Consider the following 17108-nt stretch of genomic DNA (forward strand, 5'->3'; position numbering starts at 1 on the left):
TGAGAAATACTCGCCACCACGATCTGACCTAACTCTTTTGATCTTTCTCTCAAGTTGGTTTTCTACTTCAGCTTTATAGATTTTAAAGTAGTGTAAAGCTTCATCTTTTGACTTCAACAAATAGATGTAACAAAATCTAGTACTATCATCAATCAAAGTCATGAAATATTTTTTACCACCTTTTGTCAACACTCCATTCATTTCGCACAAATCGGAATGAATTAATTCTAAGGGTGCCAAGCTCCTTGCCTCCGCGGTCTTATGAGGCTTACGAGTTTGTTTTGATTCAACACATACATGACACTTAGAATTTTTGACAAAAGTGAACTTTGGAATTAAGCTCAAATTAGCTAAGCGCATCATACAACCAAAATTAACGTGACAAAGCCTCGAATGCCAAACATTTGTTTCATCAACGTTAATAACATTGTATGCAATTTTATTACAAACATCTGACAAAGAAAGACGGAACAAACCTCCGCTTTCATAACCTTTTCCAACAAAAGTACCAAACTTAGACAAGATACATTTATTGGACTCAAAGACTAATTTGAAACTATCTCTACACAGTAGAGAGCCGCTGACTAAATTCTTCTTGATGGTGGGGACATGCTGCACGTTCTTCAGCTGCACGGTCTTCCCCGAAGTAAACTTCAGATTTACCGTACCAACACCAAGAACACGCGCATGTGATCCGTTCCCCATCAGCAAGGAGGAAGTCCCGCCGGTCTGGTAAGAAGAGAACAAAGAAGCATCAGCACAAACATGAATATTAGCACCAGTATCAACCCACCACTCGGGTGAACCAAAGACTGAAAGAACAGTAGGTAATAAATTACCGTACCCCGAAGTTCCTCCAGGCTCGCTAATAACCATGTTGGCGGAGTTGTTGCCTTTGCGGTTCGGACACTTTGCAGCAAAGTGATCCGTACTAGCGCACACATAGCAAGCTCCCGTCTTCTTCTTCTTAAAAGTGGTTGTCTTCTTAGTCTTTGGTTGGTTCTGCGGTGGCTTTTTCTTGTTCTTGTTGGAGTTGTTCTTCTGAACAATATTGGCACTTGAAGCACCAACAACTCCTTTCCCACGTATGTCCTTTGCTCTCGCCTTCTCCTCAACATCAAGAGTCCCTATGAGTCCATCTATTGTGAACTCCTGTCTCTTATGTTTTAGAGAAGTAGCAAAGTCCCTCCAAGAAGGTGGCAGCTTAGAGATTATACCTCCAGCCACAAACTTATTGGGTAACACACATGGGGACTCTTTGCTGCAATTTTTGAGATCTTTTGCCAGAGTATGTATTTCATGAGCCTGTTCCACTACAGAACGGTCTTCGACCATCCTGTACTCAAGGAACTGCTCCATGATATACAACTCACTCCCGGCGTCAGATACTCCATATTGAGCCTCAAGAGCATCCCACAAAGCTTTGCCAGTTGGCAGCCAGATATAAGAATCCACCAGGTTATCACCGAGAACACTAATGATCAAGCCTCGAAAGAGGATATCAGCCTCATCGAACGCACTCCCTTCCTCTGGAGAGAATTGTTCAGGCTTACCCTCTTTCACATGGATCACTCTCGATAGTGTTAACCACAGTATAAGCCGCTCTTGCCAACGTTTGTAATTTGAACCATCAAAAGGTGATGGTTTGATTGATGCAGCAAAGCTAGATACCGAAAGCCTATTAACACAATCAGGTTTTTGGATTGTTAGAAATCTAGGCAATTTTCGGTATATTTTAATTCCAAAATTAGATGTATAAACTAGCAATATTTCTATGACTTTAAGGAGTAAAAGTAAACATGTGAACATGTTTATACTTATCACACATATAAGCATAAACAATATAAATAACCAAAGTTTTAGGGAGTACCCTAAAGCGGGGCCGTACCCGGAGGCATTGGCTGCGCTGTTACCAACTGGAGTAGACATCTACTCGGTTGGCCTCAGTCGAAGTAGTCGAACTAAATCGGTGCAGGAAGATGTTCGCAGTGCAGTCCCACGAACGGTCACCAAGATGTAGTCGACGTAGTCGTTCGGCCACCAGAATGTAGTCGACGTAGTTGTTCGGCTCGTCCACCAGGAAGTAGTCGTACAATCGGGCAAAGCCTTAGTATTTTTGAGCAGTCACGCTAAAGCGTTACCCAAAAACCTGATTGCCCGCCTATCCCGTGCAGGATCTCAAGGCGAGCAAGGTTTCGGAGGCCTGCCTGCTCACGCTAATTCTGTGCGCGCAGAGATTAGCGTTGGGGAACTCAGTTGTTGCAACTGGAGAGGGAGAAGAGAGGAGCCGAGTTGCCTCAGTGCTCTGGTGCAGGATGGATGAGGGGCATGGCACTCCTTATATAGTGACTCAGGTGCTCAGGTTCGTTGAACCTGGACACCATCAGAGTCATTTAGGTGATGCGGTTATGGCCATTAATTACAGATTTAATTGCACGTTTAATCGCACGATTAATTGCTGTCAACGGCAAAATAGCCATCACATCGCGCCGGCCGCGCCTCGGCTCGCCTCGCCTCGCCTCGCCTCGCCTCGGCCACGGCCCGGCCCGGCGAGGCGAGCGAGCGCGCGCGCGCGTGTGGTTCACCGTCCTCCTCTTACCGGCTTCACAAGTGGTGTACAAGAAGTCCACCTTTTAAGTCGGTTGAGATCCTCCTCAATTCCCGGTACGGAATTAAACATTGATTCCCTAGCATTAATAGTGGGCTTTAAATTCTTTTATTGCTTTAGAATAAATGGGCCAAGCCCATTACTCCAACATATATTTGAACGGCGTAAGTTTGCCTTATTAGGTGTGTTGATGAATTTCGTACGCTTCTGATCAAGTGAGAATGCATGTTTCTACTTTTCCTATAATAAAATTCTTTGATTATTCCTTCATTATAAATGTCTTTCCTGCCTAGTTTGTTTCTTTTACATTTTTGCTGATGAGTTCCACCGTCCATTTAGATTCTATTCATGATGCCAAATTGCGGTTTAAATTAAGCTGTTTGAAACTCCTTGTGATTAAATGGTGTCTACATTTTCTGAAATCTCGCACCAATATATTAGCATGATGAATTATGTGCTACTAGAAGCTGGGGGCCGCTTGTGTGTAATAGTTTCTGCAGTATATTCGTTGCATTTTGGAGTCACATATATGCTCGTGAATCGTGAGCTTTGGGCGGGTGAATCGTGAACTTTGGGCAGATGAAGGTCGCTGATGATGCGTACTGTGTAGTCTCGATGAAACTCTGATATGTTAACTTTTTTCTTAAGGAGAAAACAAATAAAACAGGAAATGAATGCAAAGACATGTAGAGGGCATTCCCAGTATAAATATTGCATTAAAAGGAACAGTGTGATGAATTGACAAAACTTTTAAAAAAAAAGCATATGACAGAACAAAAAAGAGAGAGGCCCTTCAACAAAATCATACGTTTTCAGAAACAATATCTATAACTAACTCCATGAATAAATTTCCGTGGCTTAAGATCTGCGATAAGCTGGTGAAATAATGCTGATATAACCTCAGCAAATAACATGCAGATACACGATATATCACTACTAGAAAAATAGCCATTCGTCCACCTTAGGTTAATACCGGTTGCTTTAAACCCGGTACTAATGCCAATTTAGTACCGGTCCTATAGCACAGTGCCCTCCAGAGCCATTTAGTACCGGGCCATAACACCACCCGGTACTAAATGTGACAATTTAGTACCGGTTGGTGTTCTGGTCCGGTACTAAATAGCTCCCAGGGGGCCATGACCATTTAGTACCGGACCATAACACCACCCGGTACTAAATGCCACCATTTAGTACCGGGTGGTGTTATGGTCCGGTACTAAATGGTCATGGCCCGGTACTAAATGATCTGTCTTGGTTACTTCAAAAGGATAGCGTCTGCTATGTACACACATGTGTTGTGTGGGTGGGATGGTATAGCAGACTATGCGCGAGGCCACAGGTCACGAGTTCGAAACCCAGAGTACACACATTTATTTGGGCATATTTTTTCAAAGTAAGGGCATATTTAGTACCGGGTGGTGCAACCGGTACTAAATGGATTTAGTACCGCCCAACTAGTACCGGCTGCGGCAGCCGGTACTAACGCTGGTTGCCACCCGGTACTAATGAGACATTTTGTGGCAGTGTATATAGCTACTCAGCTGTGCCTTCTTGTTAGGCCAGCATGATAGCTTCATCAGATTTCTGAAGTTCTGTTACAGATGTCACCAAATATATGAATAAACAAGATATTCCACCAGGAGTTGATATTTTCTATGAAATGAAACTAAGTGTCTATACTCAAAAACAGGTGGGACAATCATTTGATCAGATGATAATCATGTACAGGAGGAGGAAGGAAACGTCTCAATGGATCATCACTTGACCGTTAGTTCAAACATACTCCCACCACCCGGGCATCTTCAGTTTCCACTCTAGGAATCTAGCCCCATCCACAGACATATCTGTCCCCACTTAGTTCTGCTAAGGTGCATCAGGATATTGAGACATTTCTGCTGGAGTATTTGGGGTCGTAATATGAACAGTACCAGAGAGATTATGTTCTTCAGGATTCCCTACAAAAGTAGATGGAGGGGTAAATTATATTAGACTATATGATGGATACCTGACATTGCAATCACTAAATTGCTTCACGCAGGTAAATAAAGAAAACACATGTACACATTTTTTTTCTAGAAGATCAACACTAACAAGCATCAAGTGTAATGAGGTCAAATATCAAGGGACTCCAGCTAAATTGTCATACTGCACTTATCAAGTTCCTTCCTTCTGTTGTTAATAAACTCTGTCACCACTAGGCACTAGTCCATCCATCTCCTTTTCATATCAAATATAAAAGGGGGCCGGGCACTGTTTCTTGTTCTAAATCACGTAACAAACTGTTAATTTCGTTCGTTGGCTCTGTCTTGCTTTGGTTTGACACCACTGACAGGTCGATCCAGAACAAGTACATGCAGCAATTTCTCAGCTGATGTCGACTGCTCAACTCAAGGCAGCTGGGAACAGAGCGTTTGCAAATGCATCCCCACTGCTATATGGGCTGCCATATAGTAGAGCCGACGGAGGGATTTGTCGCTCTCCTAACAGTGATGCTATCCGGGCTCATACACATGTCCCATGTCCAGCTATGGGAATCAGGAATAATAATCATGCACAGGTATATAAGTGATGTATGACTACCGTTTTGGCTGTGCGGGTATGGCAACCGAACCAATATTGAAACCGGTTGCTAACCGGCCCCGTACTAGTACACTTCTCGTTGTGCAACCTTTAATTATCTTCCCTGGTCTGTACACGATTGTGCATGTTTATGGACAGATACCGCGTAAGAGAGGGAGTATTATGCGGTTCTAGAAAATCGTAGTTGACTTGTGGAGGTCGTTATGCATGTCAGAGTCTGATCCTAGCCTTGTACACCTGATAAACTAGGTGATTCCCCGCGCGTTGCTGCGGGAATATTTAGTATAATTTTATTATTATTATTATCAAATGGATGTTATAAAAAGGTAAAAATAATATTTTATTTTTGACATGATATCAAATTATTTAGTTAAGATATGCTTGGATATAATCAATTTACGATTGTGGGAAGAACAACCGGTGTGTCAGAAACATTCCAACGGTCGTGGAAAATGTTACCACTGGATTGCGGTGTATATGTATCAATAATAATGGCGGAGAGAGAGGACGTCGGAGGGTAAACTGCAGCATGAAAGCATAATTCATAATGGAGGAGATCAATGACTCTAATTTTAAACAAAAGCTAATGATATAACGGTGATAACAATTTGCGGTGATGTGCCTCAATATGGTTATGCCACGGCAGCGGCCTCGTCGCCACGGGATCCAGTGTCCAAATCCACGGCGAGGATCACCTTCGTGGTTATCTTGCCAGTGCAGCTCTTATTCTGGCAACACATGCCACTCATCTTGGACAGGTAGGTTGCACACTTAAGAGTACTTGTTGTAAGAGCACCGGTAAAACTCGGTGCTGAGCTTCTCTTGCTTCGGCAGCTCTAGGTGCAGCAGCTTGCCACCCTCGTAGCAGCCCCTGGCAGGCATGAGCAACGTGTTCTTGGTATTGTCCTTCTCGATGTTGCCATAGAGGTCTGTCGATGGAAACAACCATGGACTCCATTCTTATGATCTCGAAGATCATGCCGACACAGAGGGTGAGGAGGGAGAAGAGGAAGTCCATGATGTCCTTGCTGGTCTCAGCGTAGAGCCTGCACTGGCCATTGGTGTTGATCAGCAGCTTCATGCTCAGCATATATTGGCATTAGGACTGGCCGAGGCCATATCTCGGGAATTGTTGGAAATAATGCTCATATCGATCGATGAGAATTGTCAGGGTACAATAGCTGAGTGAAGAACCCTCGGGGGTTTATGCCCTTGTGATTTTGGTGATTAATCCCAACATAGTCAATAGGACTAACAAGGTTTGCTAGTATGCAGGGTTTAGTCTTAGGGATGTTTAGGAAAAGGAAGCCATCGAAGCCCGGGATCAAAGAATGCTTGAATTGGACACGATCCTGCCAAGGTACACGCACCGGATGGTGCACCGGATGGACTGGTGAAGCCACCGGATGGAAGCACCGAACAGGAGGTCCAAGCCAAGGCAGAGGAGGGCAACTTCGGTAAGACTCGGTGCAGTGTGCACCGGATGGACCAGTGTGTGCACCGGATACCATCACCGGTCGGCCGAAGAGGAACAAGCCAAGTTCGAGGAGGAACTGTGAAAAGCGAGCACCGGATGGACCAGTGTCACACCGGACAGAGGCACCAGTTGGTGCACAATAGAAGGTCCAACGGCTAGTTCCAGAAGATGGCGCGGAGACACTCACCGGAGGCACCGGTGAGTGTTGGCGTATCTTATCACCGAGAGAAATGAATCCGCAAGCGAACGGATATCGCAGTAGCCTTCACCCAGGTGGTATTCCAGGGTATCGAAATCCACAGGGAACGGTAGTGTCTAACTACGAATCTAAATTGCCTAAGATGGATGGGGGTGATTGACGGGAGAAGTCAAGATAGCTAGAAATGAAAGTGAAGATATGGGTCTAGTAAACAAGTCAACACTACAATTCTTAGGCTGAGATATCTGCTTCGGATCGCCGCAACAACTAGAGATAGTCTAGCGCTGGTAAGCTTAGATCGCCAGTGACCAGAACTGATGTGGGGATTACAATGGATAGACAGGGCTGTCACCACCTACTACCTACCTCCGGACTATGTACCCGGGTAGCTCCCTAGGAAACTACGGGAACAAGCACCACGCTTGCACCCACGGTAATGCACTTGCCTCCGTACGCGAGGCAAGCTGCTAGGAACCCACAGACACACAGAAACTAAGAAATGTAGAATGCTGAAATGTATTACTAGAACTATAAAGTTACCAGACCCGGTAGAAGTACACGCCAGAAGACCAAGGCTTCTCAGCTACAGCTTCTGGGGAAGGAGGCTCCGCAGCTCCTCTTCCTCCTTGGCTCTACACTCACAGTCTATCCTAATTTACACTTGGGATACACTTGTGCTACTTGAGCTCTTCTTCTCCGTGCTTAGAACTGAGCCCAGGGACTCCTATTTATAGCTTGAGCAGCCTTGGCCGTGGAGAAACTGCCGGGCGGCAGTGGATAGGGGCGGCCGGCCCTGGTGGGGCCGGACGGCCACGACGGGGGCGGCCGGCCATCCATCTAGGTCAGTTCGCCCCACCGCCGCTCCAGATGCTTGGCAGGTTCCTTGGTGGTTACTCAGACAGCCAACCGTCACTGGCTTGGCGGTTGAGGGGGCAGGCGGCCCCAACGGGGGTGGCCAACCCTTGGATGTTGGCGGTTGGCCAACCGCCTTGGAGGGAACAGCTTGGATGTGTCCCCCAAGGCTGTCCTGGATCGTGTGCCACGGATCACCACTGACAAGTGGGGTCATGGATCCGTGTGCTCTTGATCAAGGCCTTCTGCTGGAATCCGACGGCCCATCATGCTGAGGCGCGGATTACGGCCGTTGCGGATGACTCCCGGACGTGGCCGGGCCTTGTCATGGGCTTTTGCTCTCCTTGGGGGGCATCCTTGGGTGGCCGGCCAAGGGCTGGCCGGCTGGCCCTGTCCTGGCCGGCCGGCCCTGCCAGGTGGCTCGAGCGGGGGTGGCTTCCGCATCCTTGAGTCTGCGTGTGTTTTCTGCATTAAATGGTGAACTTCTGGTTGTTCCTGCAAAATTCCTCAAACACCAAAACTCGTGGAATCCTGTTACCTGGCAGTGTATTATGCCTGTGTCTAAGTTCATTTTATGGTTCATTTTCAGGTTCAGAAGACGTGTTTAGCGAGCGCCAACACACCCCATGTCAGGCCCGGGGCAGCAGGACTGCTCACGGGCGTGGAATATTCTAGAGTAGGGAGTACTGCATGGGTACGCCCCACCTCTACTGTAACTACTCGTACAGCAGTAGAACTAGCCTAAGTACAAGAAAACTACCCGACCCACTCGGAGTAGGACTCTGGACGTACTCGGCTAGGACTTTCCATGTAAATCTGTTCCCCCAGACTATATAAGGGCGAGCAGGGACCCCTCCAAAACATCGAACAATACCAGAGGGAATACAAACCACCACAAAGGACGTAGGGTATTACGCTCCGGCGGCCTGAACCTGTTTAAATCTTTGTGTTCCTTGCACCATCGCGTTCTGATCTCGGCGAGTCCCTACTCATAACCACTCTCCTCGGGATACCGCTCGGAGAACCCGACGGTAAAACACCGAAACCCCCACACTTAGACTTTTGCTAGTCCCTAGCAAAAAGGCGATACAAAATTGGTGCGAGTTCAAGATTTCAAACGGGTTCATGATGCTCAGTAGCTGGGACTATGTGGGTGTCTAATCTCCAGGCAGTGTCAAGCAGGACTAGGAATGAAGACCTCTAAAAGTTATGAGTCAAAAGCTTACCTGTCATCACTATCCGGAGTTAGTAGCACCAAGCTCATTGTTCTCATCGAGATTTTACAGTGGATGGCTAGCTCTCTGGATAAAACCGCTAACATTTGCTTCTCGTAGCTAGGGGAGTTATCTATGGATCCAACTATCCTCTGACAAGGACCCGCTGATGGAAAGGTGGAAATGTGAGGTGTACTTGTTCGGGAACGCCCTTTTATTCCCAACGGTTGCCTTCCTTTTTTGGCAGTGGAGATCCTCTATTTATTTCCTTTTTTTTTGCTGATCCTTCCACACCTGCCTTGTAGGAAGTGATGCTGCAGCAGGGATCTTATGGGTTTTCCTTCAAAGCATGACGATGATGGAATGGGTAGAAGAAGCGGGGTCCTTAATCAGAGAACAGTCGCTTTTAAGATATCAACCCTAGCATGAGTCACGACATGTTTTAAGCGACACACTCCTCACTTTGTAAGTGGGTGTTTTTGCTCCTAAGATATACTCGACGGAAAATGAGCAAGGGGCTAGTACTTCTAGTTGTGAGCGACATAGCAAGCGAATCAACTTTAACTCAAGGGGCTACCATATAGTCATGCTAAACTTGCCATGGAGTGGTCCTAATTGGTTTGCCCTTCTATGGAAGCATCATGACAACCATTTTACTCTTTAGAACTGCCCCTTTGTATCTCACCATTGTGGTGTATGCAGATTTTTTTTTCAGGAAGTGCAATCATGACAGGATCCAACAGTTAAAGAGGGATAGTAGCTACCATACCTCACGCCCCCCCCCCCCCCCCACACACACACACACACACTTGGGTTCGGTCGCGAGATTGTGGAGCGCGGCCGGGCGGCTCAAGGCGGGGCGGCCGGCCCGACGAGTCGAGCGCGTGTCGGGCACGTTGTCGTCGGAGTCGTGATTATCGGATCGTCGTGAGTTGGTCTGGCGACCGCGGTGTGGGCGGCCGGCCCTGCTGTAGTGCCATTTCGCCTGTGCTTTATTTCTGGCGACATATACTTACAAAAACCGTGAGACCCGACGTCAACCGGCCAAGACGGCCAGTTGACAAAAACTATTTATTTTATTTAGATGCTAGAGGTTTACATGATGTCGAAATAAAAATTGAGAAAGTAAAAGATGAAATAAAGCAAAGTAAACCTGGCTAATCTAGCTAGCATCTAACCTAAACCTATGATAAGGACGGAATTTATTCTTGGGGTGCATTGTTGACACGGATTTTGGCTTTCCCCTACATACGTGAAATGATATAAAAGATTAAATTCTTTTTAAATATAAAAATAAATATTTTCTCATTATAATGAGAGATCAATATAATTTTACATTGTTCGGGAAGATGGCTAGGGGACAACACGTGGCCGATCGACGAACCATTTTATCCATGCGAACATATGCATGTAGACCAAAGAAATTCTCTGTTTGTTTAAATAATTAATTGATGAGAGAGTTTAAAACAGATATATACAACAACTTGTTGATGGATTGAAAATAAAACAAATGGACAAGGTAAATTGAATAAGCTCACGCCTATATATATCTGGGCCTGACGCATCTTTTAGCTAATTAGTTGAGTAAACAAATAAACTCCAAAAAGGTGCTTTCTCAAATCCGTATACACCTACACATAATTGAGCAACCAAATTAAATTATATACCCATACACGTGGCCTAGCAACACAAGCTAGCGTGAAGCCCATGTCTATGTGTCTATGTGCACCTATTAGAATGCTTCCAGAAGTAATCACAGGATGCAACCAGAAATATATGTGTATACCACACTTGTCAGGCGACGCACAGGCGTGGTGACGAGCTAATGAAACCTGTTTCTGATGTACACGTACACGAAGCCGTGGCACATGGCTCAACCCACTGTCAGCCCTCGGTAAAGATAAATTCTAGAGAATTGAGTAACCAACTTTGACACCTGATGAGGCCCACAAATCAGTCCTGATGCCTAACCTTCTCGGATAAAATAAAAAGGATAACTCATTGACCAAGGAACGCACGTCACTATCTCGCCGGTTGCGCGCGCACGTCCGCGGCGCTAGCGCGTCTGCCGCTCGAGACCTGCCGAAGCAACTGCTACTCCCTCGGCTTTATATACGGAGCCCTCGCGAGCAGGAACGCCCCTGGCCATTCACCATCCAAAACACCCATCCACTGCCGACCATATTCATCACCAGAGCACCGAGAGGCTGCTGGACGATTCCATCATTCAAGAGCACCGTCAGCTGCAGAAATTGCACTGACGGGCATTCGGCATCAACAAGATTACTCCGGCAAGCCGCCTGGCGTGAAGGCCCTGCAATCAAGTTTCGGCAGCAAGCGTTGATCAAGAAGAGGGAAGGCCGGATCGCTTCGCTCTTCATCGACGCCAAGAAACCACCGCCGCGCCGAACTTCCCTGCGTGAAGGTGAGAAGCTCCATCGGCTTCTTCTTGCCTTTGGTTTGGTCATCGTGATACAAACCATATAGTGCAAATCCTCTTCATCCTATCTTTTTCATATATTGTTCCTGCCATCAAATTTTGCACAAGCTCTGCGGTTTGGTCTAGTTAGTGGATACAAGCCATTCATGTTGGCTCGGTCCCTACTTTGATACAAACTGAGGCTATGTGCACAATAATTTTACCATCTAGATGCAATCCTCTATGTTGGATACTAGTCTAGATAAATTAAACTTATTATCATCACATTTGGCATGAGTATTGCAGTTTGGTCTAGTTAGCGGATACTAGCCATTCATGTTGGCTTGGTCCCTACTTTGATACAAACTGGGGCTCATGCATTAAATTCATCATCAACGCATTCGCCATCATATATTTTGCACAAGTTCTGCAGTCTGGTCTAGTTGGTGGATACACGCCATTAATGTTGGCTTGGTCCCTACGATGGATACAAACTGAGGCTATGCATAATAATTTTACTATCTAGGTTCGATCCTCCATATTGGATATAAGCCTAGATAAATTCTATTCATTCTCATTGCATTTGCAAAATTGATATCGTTATGCCCCTCAATTCGGTCTAGTTAGTGGATACAAGTCATAAATGTTGGCTCGGTCCCTACGATAGATACAAATTGAGGTCGCGTATAACGAACATTGCATAAATCATAAACTGTCATACTCACGCTTGGTCTCTCTCGCTCATGAATCGGATCAAATAAAATATATAAACAAATTCTTGCAAAGCGCCAAGTTATTTCCACCAGGTCGTTATATGCATCCTGTGGTAGTAATTTCTTTTCATATGCACAAGTAAAAATGTCATCCGTGCATGTAATTAATGAGACACGGATACATGCTTCAAATAAAAGTCACGCCATGTACTTAAATTGTTTAGTCTTGGCTCTAAAATTAAATATTAAAAAAAAAAGGAACATCATCTAGGAGCATGCTGCATTACCGCTCAATAGCTATGTTAAATTTTGGTCATATATAAACCAATAAATATCTGAAATACTATGGATGAAATAGGCTCCATGCATGATTGGAGTAATAATCTTGTTAGCAAAATAAATAAAGAAATGATTAGGCTTGATGCTCGCTATGATCAAAACAAATATGGATAAATAAATATTCTTTCTCCAAAGTACACTGCACGCATACATGCCATGGCGCTAGTGGCAAAATCATGGTTGTGTTAGCATATAACTATCATCGCTAATACATCTAAACATATATTCACTGATCATGCTTCATGTATGGATGGGCACCGTGTCATTAAGGCATCATTCGGCAAGCATTCATCACTACGGCGGGAAGATCATTGAAGACTTTTCTTTTGTAGTCATGTAATAGGCAGCCATATAATGTAATCTTTCGTTTTATGTACTCATGTCGGAATTCTTAATCAGGGGTGTTCTCCACGGAGATGTAATTAACATAATTTTTATGCAAATATAAGAATTATGGAAGTATGGACTCGCAATACCTGAATTTATTTGTATTGTTCTATTTAAATTAACTAAAACTAAACTGGTCTCTGCTGACTTGGAGACGGGCCGTTTCGGCCGCCTGTTTTCCCGGCTTCATGCATTAAAAAGCTCTTGAGCACCCAAATGCTCGCAGATGAGCTTGATTTAAGCAAGCACCTTAAGCAAGCACCCCTTTGCGGAGGACATTGATACTTTCCTCCGCCTCCATCACTCGCAGCTCCTCTTCCGCTAGGCGCCCATCCAAGTGAGCGACCTGGAGCTGCAAGGTCTTGACCTCCTTCCTGAGGGAGTAGACCTGGCTCCCTATGCCCTGGTCTTCTTCCTCTTTGGAGGTTTCCCCCTCCGCCTGCCACGGCGGTTCCCTGATGCTGGGCTTTTTCAGGAACCGCCTTATGCCTCCCGGTGACGAGTCATGAGACTCGGAGGGCCCGTCCTCCCTCTTGAGGACAGGGACGAGGACTTTCCCTGGTCGCCCATCCAGGCCACGCCCGCTGCGGATCAAGAACCGGGGTGGGCTGGCGTGGCTAGGTGAGTTTGGGCGGTGGCTCTGGAAGTCTAGGCGCGCCGCTCCACCTCCCATCTGCAGAGAAGCGGAGTGCGTGGCAGCCCCAGAGGAGGCGCCAAACTCCAGCTTCTTTTTGGGGCCCAGGACTCCAGTAGTGGGCCGGGGGCTTCCTTCCTTCCGCACCGCCTTTCCCAAGACAGGAGCGGGCGAAAGTGCGCGTCGTGTGGGCCTCCTACGCGGTGTGGAGGATGGGCGCCGGCCACCGACCGCTGGGAGGCGATCGGGGGAGGCCGGGTGGCCCGCGAAGGGGACGGGCGGCCGCCAGGGGCCCGCCCGGACCTGTCCCGGTGTGTGCAGGCCCCAGCGCTCCACCGTGCAGTCCCGTGGGGTTGTTGAGGACGGGTGGTGTTGGTGCGCAACCGTTGCTGGTGAAGTCAGGGCCGAGCGCCCCTGCCCCTGGCCGGCCGGCCCCATTTTGGTACGGGCGGCCATCTGATCGACCCTGCCCCTCGTCGGAGGGCGAGGGGTAGCGGATGGGAGAGGGGCTGGTTTGTGCACTGGGGGAGTACAGTGCCCACGGGATCGGCTCGGGAGACGCGTCCCGCACAATATGTGCGAGGCGCTATTTGGTAGTGCTCAGGGCATTCGGAGTCTTGGGTGTTGTGCGAGTCGGTAGAAATGGAGGAGTTTGGCCGGCCATTGGTGAAGGCTTGAGGTTGTGAGAGATGGAGGAGGAAGGAGGGGCTACGATGGGTTTTAAAGAGGTTTTGCGAGGTTTTCCCGGGGGATAAGGCCGGGAGGTTTCAACAAAGTCGCAAAAACCTTGGTTGTCCCCTTTTCCGCGGCTGGCCGGCCCCTTGTGGGGCGGGCGGCCCCACTTTGGCCGGGCAGCCGCCTCGTTGTGCCGCCGTTCTGTTTCTTTCCCTCTCTTCTCCCTTTTGTGCTGACCCTAGCTAGCCTGGCACGGCAGAACGGGCCGGGCGGCCCTTAAGGGGCCGGGCGCCCCAATGGGGGCCTGGCGCCCCTGGGGTTTGCCCGGTGGCCTGAGGCGAAGCCGGGGTGTTGACGGTGCTTAAGCGCCATTTTCACCCGTCAACTATACTCAATAATAAAGGAAAATCACATGTCTTACTCACATATTTGTATCACTAACCTCGCTCCACAGTCGTTTTTGAGTTTTTTACATTTCAGATGAGCAGGAGCGGAATAAGACGAAAACACGCAGCAGACGTCATACAACTACGCAGAATATCGCATCCGGTGTCACACCCTTACAAAGAGGGCCCACGTGTCAGAGGAAACGGGGCCTCCACGCAAGATGCACTAGAGGATAAGGATAAGATCCAACGAATCAACCACTCAGCAAAGGATCAGGCCAAGAGGCTGCCAGGTGGGGTCGGCCGAACCTGGCCTGGTTCCCGTCCAGGTGCACTTCGAGGAGGAGTAGCTGCCAAGGCACCTGATCACCTTCCATATGTGCGTTGGCGGGAAACCGACCTCTAGAGCTATAAATAGGGCCTCTCTCCACCTCCCTCAACACACACACTTCATTCCATTCTCTCCAAGAAGGCTCTCCTCTCTCTTGTTCTCTTAGCTAGGTAGTGGAGCTAGGCTAGTTCTCTTTAGCGAGCAAGTCGTCCTCGGGGTCGTTGAGCAATCCTCGGCTCCTGGTATGGCTTTGTATCCGACTTGTCAGACTTCTATTCATAATATAAAGTTCTACCATGGTTGCTTTACTATCTTGATAGTTTATCAATCCATACTTAGATCGTTCATAAGTTATACTACGGTCTTGGTTAGGCCAGATGATCCGGGTACGGATAGAGGTTCGTTGTGCTTTCGGGCTTGCTCTAGTGTTTTACTCGTCCATCCAAAGGGTGGGAGACCTGGGGGCACTAGAATAGTGACTTCATACACGAGCGTGGTGCTCGGGTATGCGGGATCCTTCGGATATGATCGTGCTCCATGGTGTGACTGGGGTAGACGGCAGGTGGTGACAGCCCTATCTGTCCGGTGTAACTGCGGTGTTTCGTTTAGCGTACTCCCCAACGTTCGGGTTCGGTGTAGGAATTCATGCAAAGAGGTAACGGGACTGGATGTACTCCGGTGCGGGACCTTCTCCCCGCTATCCCATTTTCCTGGCACCTGCAGTCCTAACCATGATCTAACATGACCCCAGCTTTGGATAGAAGCACTAGGACACCTAACCTAGCCTAAGCTCCAGCTGACTTGACGTAGGATAGAGTAGTTCTTTGTTTTATAGTTTCTCTCCTTTATTCCTTCCTCTTGGAGTATGGATGTGTGCTGTGTCAAATTACCCTTGCTTATTCTTTATCTGTACTTACCCCTGTTAGAGTATTGCCTATTGCTTGAGGCACAATGTCATGGTTAATGTTGAGTACAATACATTTGCCGCTGCCGTCCTTTGGGACACAAATAAATGATGATACCCTTACTCTCCAGGTGAAATGCTACAACGGTATATCCGTGCGCTTGCGGATCCATCTGTAATAGTATTGATTATACCACGAGAGTGGAACCCCTTGGGTGCAGTTGCTAGGATGGGTTCGCCGCCCTCATTTCTAGTGATTGCACTAAGGACTGCCAACAGGCATTTCTGGCGCTGTTACTAAGGATTAACCATTCCTAGTGATTGCGCTAAGAAATATCAACAAGCATTTCTGGCACCGTTGCCGGGGACGGCATGTGAACAAAGATATTGTGCTGATATTAACTTAGACCTTGTACTCAGGATATAGTCTTTACTCTTTCAGGCTAATATCACTTTATGTCTTCTTTTATTTTTGATTTAAAAGAAGACAGGGGAAGTGTATGACTGGTTTCTCCCTGCCGGGAAACTACACAGACAATCCAGAGAGGCTCGTGAGAAGGGCACGACCTCGCGTCGTTCCTCCTCTCACTATCCTCCCGGCACAGGAAACCATTTCGAAAGCACCACTCGTTCTTGAGGCTATGGCTAAAAAAACTCTCCGCAAGTTCTCCTTCCCCTCCACCGACAATGTGGCCACTGGCCCCAACATCAATGTCGGAGATGTGAACTTCGAGCTCAAATCAAGCCTCATCAACATGGTGCAGGCTAGCCCATTCTGTGGCAAGCCGAACGAGGACGCAAATGCACATTTGCAGAATTTTCTGGAGCTCTGCGACACCGTTGTCATACGGGGTGTCGTCGCCGATGTTGTCAAGCTTCGTCTGTTTCTCTTTTCCCTCCTGGGGAAGGCAAAACAATAGTTTTATAAAGAAAAGGACATCAACACCTGGGCCAAATGCTCCAAGGCGTTCCTCGCAAAATTCTTCCCACTGGGCAAAACAAATGCCATGCGCGGGAGAATTTCAAGTTTCCAGCAGACAGGGATGGAATCCATCCCAAAAGCTTGGGAGAGGCTACAGGAATATATCCTGGCCTGTCCTCATCATGGCGTGGATGAGTGGTTCATTCTGCAAAGCTTCTACAATGGGCTCACAACGACATCTCGAGCCAACATTGATGCTGCTGCTGGAGGAGCCTTCCTCGACCTGACTATCGCCAAAGCAAAAGAATTGGTCGAGAAGATGGTCTCCAATCAGGGGTGGAGCGATGAACGACTCCAACCCCGTACAAAAGGCATGCATACCGTCAAAGAGACGGATATGATTGCCGCGAAGCTGGACCTCCTAATCAAGAAGATGGAGGAAGGGAGCAAACAACCGATCCATGCTCC

General features: G+C 47.4%; 1 non-coding gene across 1 annotated transcript; it reads right to left on the reverse strand.

Annotated features, from left to right (window-relative positions):
• Positions 1-16725: 16725 nt before the first annotated feature.
• Positions 16726-16829, reverse strand: LOC120639407. Its single transcript, XR_005661410.1, has one exon. It is a non-coding gene; the product is annotated as a small nucleolar RNA R71 (small nucleolar RNA).
• Positions 16830-17108: the final 279 nt, after the last annotated feature.

This window comes from Panicum virgatum, chromosome 6K, assembly GCF_016808335.1.
Source record: "Panicum virgatum strain AP13 chromosome 6K, P.virgatum_v5, whole genome shotgun sequence".
NCBI lineage: Eukaryota > Viridiplantae > Streptophyta > Magnoliopsida > Poales > Poaceae > Panicum > Panicum virgatum.